We start from the raw sequence: 7,913 nt of genomic DNA, 5'->3' as shown, positions 1-7,913 counted from the left end.
AGCAAAGAAAATATTAAATCTAAAAAAATCCAGAAAATCTGGCACACTATGAAAAGATTGAATCTAAGAATGATATAAATAGAGGAAGGAAAAGAAACCCAGGCCAAAAGCACAGAAAACATTTTCAACAAAGTCATAAAATGTCTCAAACCTAAAAATGGAGATCCCTATCAAGGTACAAGAAACACAAACAGATTGGACCAAAAAAGAAATCCCCCACAGCACACAATAATCAAAATTTTAAAATATACAGAACAAAGAAAGAATATTTAAAAGCTACAAAGAAAAAGGACCAAATTACATATAACCACAAACCGATTAGAATTAAACCTGGCTTCTCAATGGAGACTATATAAGCCACATGGGCCTAGACAAATGTTCTATAAATTCTTAAGAGACCACAGAAGTCATCCCAGATAACTATCCCCAATAAAACTTTCAATCACAATAAATGGAGAAAGAAAAACAGTACCTGATAAAATCAAAATTAAGTAGTATCTACCTACAAATCTATCTCTACAGAAATGCTAGGAGAAAAACTTGAACAAGAAGAAGATGAGCAAACCCAAGAAATCAGAAGAATAAATAATGTCAAACCAGCAAATCAAAAGGAGAAATGCCCATACAACAACAATATAATAACAGGAATCAATAAACTGGTAGATGATATTTCTCAATATCGATGGTCTAAATTCCCCAATAAAAACATACAGCCTAGATTTAAAAATTGGATCCACCATTCTACTGTATCCAAGAAACACAACTTAACATCAAAGATAAACATTATCTCTGTTGGTAGCAATTTTTGAAGTGTTGCAATTTTTTCTTAACCCAGCTAACTCCCAAATAATTTAGACTGAACTATTTTATTTAGCAGCTTATGACACAACAACTGAGCAGTATTCATTTATTTTAGTAGTCTAAAATAATCCGGCTACCTCCTGAGACACTTGTATTCTGTGGATTTCTTTGCTCCAGGTGTCTCCTCATGGTATCTCTTGGACTCTCTCCCCATGGCTGAATCCCCACTTCTTTCCCTCTGCTCCTCCCTTGGCTGGGAAGTTCAGCCTTATTCTCTCTCCTGCTGAGATCTGACTGATCAGTTTCTTTACTGGCCAATCAGAGAATAATTTGGGTGTAGGTTTAGATTTTTTTTAAACCTACTTTTTATAAGGGTTCTTAAATGCTTTAATTTCCCTTTTGGTCTACCAACCACCAGAGGTATTGGAAAGGATAGGTTAATAGAGCAAAGAACGGTATAGACCTGTTTAAAATAGTTCTTTGGAGAAATCCAATCTGATTGTCAGAATAGCAGGAGTTCATTTCACAAGAATCAGCAGCTACAGCCCAACCCATGCACAAACACCATTCATGAATCAGCAATGGCAAGTTGATCAAGGAGAGACCACAAGGTGCAGAACCTGTGAAAGTAGCAAGAAGCTGCTGGAACACCACCAGAAGTTCTTTGTGGCATTTCTGTCTATGAAGTCACAACAAATGATGATCAGCAAAGAATGGCAAGGAAAACCAATATCATATAGCATCATCAGCAAAGACCAGGGTCAGCAAAGCCCAATGATGAGCGGCAAAGAATGGTGAAGCATACAAATGACACACAGCATCATCCACTGTCTGTTAGGTTCTATTTATACTCTTTTCAATCATAACATGTTCTCTCAAAAATCTGTTCTGGCAAAACATCACATGCCCTTTTTCCAAGCTGCTTCCAGAAAAATACCACGTGTCTCTTCTCAGCAAAACACCCTCCTACATGTCTGCTTCAACAAAAACATCCTCTCCTATGACAGTTTCCAGAAAAACATCACATGACACACTGAGTCTCCAAAGAAACCAAAAACTTTCCACTTTATTGAGGAGCAATGTTTACAAAACAATGAGACAGATCATGCTCAGAATAAGAATTGCAACAAGATTGGGGCATAGAAATCAGCATTTGCATAATACAAGGATAATCTTTATATTATGCCTAAGCACCTTGGGTAAAAGGACAGAAAAGATGTGTCAAGCAAGTGGACTAAAAAAGGCAGGCCAGTATAGCTATTTTAACATCTGGCAAAACATACTTGAAACCAAAACTAATCAGAAGAGATTGGAAAGAACACTATATACTTATTAAAGGAAAACTTCATCAACAGGATATTGCAATTTTAAACATCCATGAATCAAACACAAGGATGACAAGCTCATAAAAGAAACAAATATTACAGCTAAATTCATTTAATGACTCTCATACAGTATGAGTTGGATTAAAAAAAATGGTCCAATAGGCTCATGAACTTGAATTCTTAGTGACCAGAGAGTAGAACTGTTTGAAAAGATTAGAAGGATTAGGAGGTATGACTTGTTAGAAGAAATGTGTTACTAGGGGTTGCCAAGGACCAGCCTCAGCTTGGAGAGGGGTTCTGAGGAAGGGATATATGAGAGCAGTGAAATAAACTCATATCCCATAAATCATCATTTTATGACCTTAGTCACCCAATTCTTGAAAAAGACAGCAAGCACATTTTTTTTAACATGGGAAATGAATTCAGAGTTCTACCTATCTCTGTAAGCACAGATCATAAGTTTTATTGGGTGGGATCCTGTCTTCAAATTACCATTCCCACCACTACTTGGCCTGAGCTTAAATTGTTCTGCCACAGACTGACCTTGAACTTGGGAATCTGCCTGCCTTCATAATCACAAACAATAAACTTAGCTGGGTGGGATCTTGCCCTGCAATAACACTCACCAAAACTCTTCATCTCCTTCTTCAATGTCTTTCAAACAAGTTGGCTCACAGTGCAGCTGCCTTTGTTCTTTTAGGTCCATAAAGTTCCTCATATAACTCATATTGCATCCTTATATTTTGCATAGTTGAGAAATTGTACATTATTGAACTCATGTTTTCAGAGTTCTTTCCCATATCCTTTTTTTTTCATCTTGATTAATCTGGATATTTCTTATTTACATTTCAATTGTTATTCCCCTTCCCGGTTTCTGGGCCAACATCCACCTAGCCCCTCCCCCTCCCCTTCTATATAGGGGTTCCCCTCCCCATCCTCCCCCCATTACAGCCCTCCACCCAACAATCACATTCACTGGGGGTTCAGTCTTGGCAGGACCAAGGGCTTCCCCTTCCACTGGTGCTCTTACTAGGCTATTCATTGCTACCAATGTGGTTGGAGCCCAGGGTCAGTCCATGTATAGTCTTTGGGTATTGGCTTAGTCAATGGAAGCCCTGGTTGGTTGGCATTGTTGTTCATATGGGGACTCAAGCCCCTTCAAGTTCTTTCAGTCCTTTCTAAGATTCCTTCAACAGGGGTGCCGTTCTCAGTTCAGTGGTTTGCTGCTGGCATTCGTCCATGTATTTGCTGTATTCTGGCTGTGTCTCTCAAGAAAGATCTACATCCGGTACCTGTCAGACTGCACTTCTTTGCTTCATCCACATTATCTAGTTTGGTGGCTGTATATGTATGGGCCACATGTGGGGCAGGCTCTGAATGGGTGTTCCTTCTGCCTCTGTTCTAAACTTTGCCTCCCTATTCCCTGCCAAGGGTATTCTTGTTCCCTTTATAAAGAAGGAGTGAAGCATTCGCATTTTGGTCATCCTTCTTGAGTTTGATGTGTTCTGTACATCTAGGGTAATTCGAGCATTTGGGCTAATATCCACTTATCAATGAGTGCATACCATGTGTGTTTTTCTGAGACTGGGTTACCACACTCAGGATGATATTTTCCAGTTCCATCCATTTGCCTATGCATTTCATAAAGTCATTGTTTTTGATAGCTGAGTAATATTCCATTGTGTAGATGTACCACATTTTCTGTATCCATTCCTCTGTTGAAGGGCATCTGGGTTCTTTCCAGCTTCTGGCTATTTTAAATAAGGCTGCTATGAATATAGTGGAGTATGTGTCTTTGTTATATGTTGGGGCATCTTTTGGGTATATGCCCAAGAGAGGTATAGCTGGGTCCTCAGGTACTGCAATGTCCATGTTCTGAGGAACGTCCAGACTGATTTCAAGAATGGTTGTACCAGTCTGCAATCCTACCAACAATGGAGGAGTGTTCCTCTTCTCCACATCCTCGCCAGCATTTGCTGTCACCTGAGTTTTTGATCTTAGCCATTCTCACTGGTGTGAAGTGAAATCTCAGGGTTGTTTTGATTTGCATTTCCCTTATGGCTAAAGATGTTGAACATTTCTCTAGGTGTTTCACAGCCATTCAGCATTCCTCAGCTGTGAATTCTTTGTTTAGCTCTGAATCCCATTTTTAATAGGGTTTAATAGGGTTTAATAGGTCTCCCTGCAGTCTAACTTCTTGAGTTCTTTGTATATTTTGGATATAAGGCCTCTATCAGTTGTAGGATTGGTAAAGATCTTTTCCCAATCTGTTGGTTGCCTTTTTGTCCTAACAACAGTGTCCTTTGCCCTACAGAAGCTTTGCAGTTTTATGAGATCCCATTTGTCGATTCTTGATCTTAGAGCATAAGCCATTGGTGTTTTGTTCAGGAAATTCTCTCCAGTGTCCATGTGTTCGAGATGCTTCCCCGCTTTTTCTTCTATTAGTTTGAGTGTATCTGGTTTGATGTGGAGGTCCTTGATCCACTTGGACTTAAGCTTTGTACAGGGTGATAAGAATGGATCGATCTGCATTCTTCTGCATGTTGCCCTCCAGTTGAACCAGCACCATTTGCTGAAAATGCCATCTGTTTTCCATTTGATGGTTTTGGCTCCTTTGTCAAAAATCAAGTGACCATAAGTGTGTGGGTTCATTTCTGGGTCTTCAATTCTATTCCACTGGTCTATCTGTCTGTCTCTGTACCAATACCATGCAATTTTGATCACTATTGCTCTGTAATACTGCTTGAATTCAGGGATAGTGATTCCCCCTGAAGTCCTTTTATTGTTAAGGATAGTTTTAGCTATCCTGGGTTTTTTGTTATTCCAGATGAATTTGCAAATTGTTCTGTCTAACTCCATGAAGAATTGGATTGGTATTTTGATGGGGATTGCATTGAATCTGTAGATCACTTTTGATAAAATGGCCATTTTTATTATATTAATCCTGCCAATCCATGAGCATGGGAGATCTTTCCATCTTCTGAGATCTTCTTCAATTTCTTTCTTCAGAGGCTTGAAGTTCTTATCATACAGATCATTCACTTGCTTGGTTAAAGTCACACCGAGGTATTTTATATTATTTGAGACTATTATGAAGGGTATCGTTTCCCTAATTTCTTTCTCGGCTGGTTTCTCTTTTGTGTAGAGGAAGGCTACTGATTTATTTGAGTTAATTTTATACCCAGCCACTTTGCTGAAGGTGTTTATCAGGTTTAGTAGTTCTCTGGTGGAATTTTTGGGATCAGTTAAACATACTATCATATGCAAATAGTGATATTTTGACTTCTTCCTTTCCAATCTGTATCCCTTTGATCTCCTTTTGTTGTGTGATTGCTCTGGCTAGAACTTCAAGAACTATAGTGAATAAGTAGGGAGAGAGTGGGCAGCCTTCTCTAGTCCCTGATTTTAGTGGGATTGCTTCAAGTTTCTCTCCACTTAATTTAATGTTAGCTACTGGTTTGCTGTATATGGCTTTTACTATGTTTAGGTATGGGCTTTGAATTCCTATTCTTTCCAGGACTTTTCTCATGAAGGAGTGTTGAATTTTGTCAAATGCTTTCTCAGCGTCTAATGAAATGATCATGTTTTTGATCTTTCAGTTTGTTTATATAGTGGATCACGTTGATGGTTTTCTGTATATTAAACCATCCCTGCATGCCTGGGATGAAGCCTACTTCATCATGATGGATGATTGTTTTGATGTGCTCCTGGATTCAGTTTGCCAGAATTTTATTGAGTATTTTTGCGTTGATATTCAGAAGGGAATGAAGTTCTCTTTCTTTGTTGGGTCTTTCTATGGTTTAGGTATAAGAGTAATTGTGGCTTCATAGAAGGAATTTGGTAGCGCTCCTTCTGTTTCAGTTTTGTGGAATAATTTGGATAGTATTGGAATGAGGTCTTCTGTGAAGGTCTGACAGAATTCTGCACTGAACCCGTCTGGACCTGGGCTCTTTTTGGTTGGGAGACCTTTAATGACTGCTTCTATTTCTTTAGGAGTTATGGGGTTGTTTAAATGGTTTATCTGTTCCTGTTTTAACTTTGGTACCTGGTATTTATCTAGAAAATTGTCCATTTCTTGCAGATTTTCAAGTTTTGTTGAATATAGGCTTTTGTAGTAGGATCTGATGATATTTTGAATTTCATCTGATTCTGTAGTTATGTCTCCCTTTTCATTTCTGATATTGTTAATTTGGACACACTTTCTGTGTCCTCTCATTTCTCTGGCTAAGGGTTTATCTATCTTGTTGATTTTCTCAAAGAACCAACTTTTGGTTCTGTTGACTCTTTCTATGGTCCTTTTTGTTTCTACTTGGTTGATTTCAGCTCTGAGTTTGATTATTTCCTGCCTTCTACTCCTCCTGGGTGTATTTGCTTCTTTTTGTTCTAAAGCTTTTAGGTGTGCTGTCAAGCTGGTGACATATGCTCTCTCCTGTTTCTTTCTGCAGGCACTCAGAGCTATGAGTTTTCCTCTTAGCACAGCTTTCATTGTGTCCCATAAGTTTGGGTATGTTGTACCTCCATTTTCATTAAATTCTAAAAAGTCTTTAATTTCTTTCTTTTTTTCTTCCTTGACCAGGTTATTATTGAGTAGAACATTGTTCAACTTCCGTGTATATATGGGCGTTCTTCCCTTATTGTTATTGAAGACCAGCTTTAGCCCGTGGTGGTCTGATAGGATGCATGGGATTATTTCCATCTTTCTGTATCTATTGAGGCCTGTTTTATGACCAATTTCTTTCCCATATCCTTGAGGATAGTCTTTAAGGTCATAGCATTTACCATTTCTCTGAGGCATTAGACACACCCTCTTCTCTCAGGCTCATGCTATCTCTGTTAATCATGTAGTCATTAACCTTGGCAGAGAGGACACTCCCCAATGACCTTGACAGGAAGAATATTTCCCAAAAGCAGAGCATAAAGTAAAAAAAAAAATGTATACAAACAATCCTCATGTCCTCAGCTGTCAACATTTGTGGAGGCCCATGCCCTGCTGGCTCTGTTTCAGGAGCAGGAATCACGTCAAACTGTCCCATCTATGACCATACAAGACTTGGCAAGGGGTGGGCCTTGAAATTTTATTCCCAGTATGTTCTCTCTCTCTCTCTCTCTCTCTCTCTCTCTCTCTCTCTCTCTCTCTCTCTCTCCATCCCTCCCTCCCTCCCTCCCTCCCTCCGTCCTTCACCCCTCTCTCTTTTCTAGCACTATGGTTTGCTACACGCCGCCAAGCTTCTCACCATGATAATGTACTAACCTCTGAAACTGTAAGCAAACCCCAAAATAAATATTTTCTTTTATAAAAGTTGACTTTTCTACCCCTAGAGGCATTGCAAATGTGCCTGCTGTGTCATATGTACATCAGCAGGTGGCACAGAGGAAAGCAACTATGTCAATGCTCAGTGTTCTGACCTATGAACAGCTGAGTAATTAATAGCTTAATGTTCCCTACATAGATGAGCCTGAGACCACCAGTCCAGCATCAGAAAGGCCTGAACAGGCTCCCAGGACAGAATGCATGCCCAACTAGAAAAACCTGCCTGGGACTGCAGGCCCCAGAAAGAAGTGAGCCTGAGACAGATGACACTCTCAAGGGGTCACTTAGGTGAGCAGAGCTAGCTGGGAACAAACACAAGACATCCACCAGACTGATACCATGTATCCCAGACAAGGAGCTAGCCTGAGATGACCACCAGTCTGGTGCAGTGCAGACCTGGGGGGTAGAGGCAGACCATGCCAAAGATACCATAATGTAGAAGCAGAACACAGTACTCTTGAGACCACTCAAGAGAC

At 39.6% G+C, this 7,913-nt stretch overlaps 1 non-coding gene across 1 annotated transcript; it reads left to right on the top strand.

Moving 5' to 3' along the window:
* Positions 1 to 7,434: 7,434 nt before the first annotated feature.
* Positions 7,435 to 7,566, top strand: LOC120101303 (small nucleolar RNA SNORA17). Its single transcript, XR_005501678.1, has one exon. It is a non-coding gene; the product is annotated as a small nucleolar RNA SNORA17 (small nucleolar RNA).
* Positions 7,567 to 7,913: the final 347 nt, after the last annotated feature.

Source organism: Rattus norvegicus, chromosome 2 (assembly GCF_036323735.1).
Source record: "Rattus norvegicus strain BN/NHsdMcwi chromosome 2, GRCr8, whole genome shotgun sequence".
Taxonomy (NCBI): Eukaryota; Metazoa; Chordata; class Mammalia; order Rodentia; family Muridae; genus Rattus; species Rattus norvegicus.
Note: the sequence above shows the minus strand (reverse complement) of the source record. Positions and strands in the feature narration are given on the sequence as shown.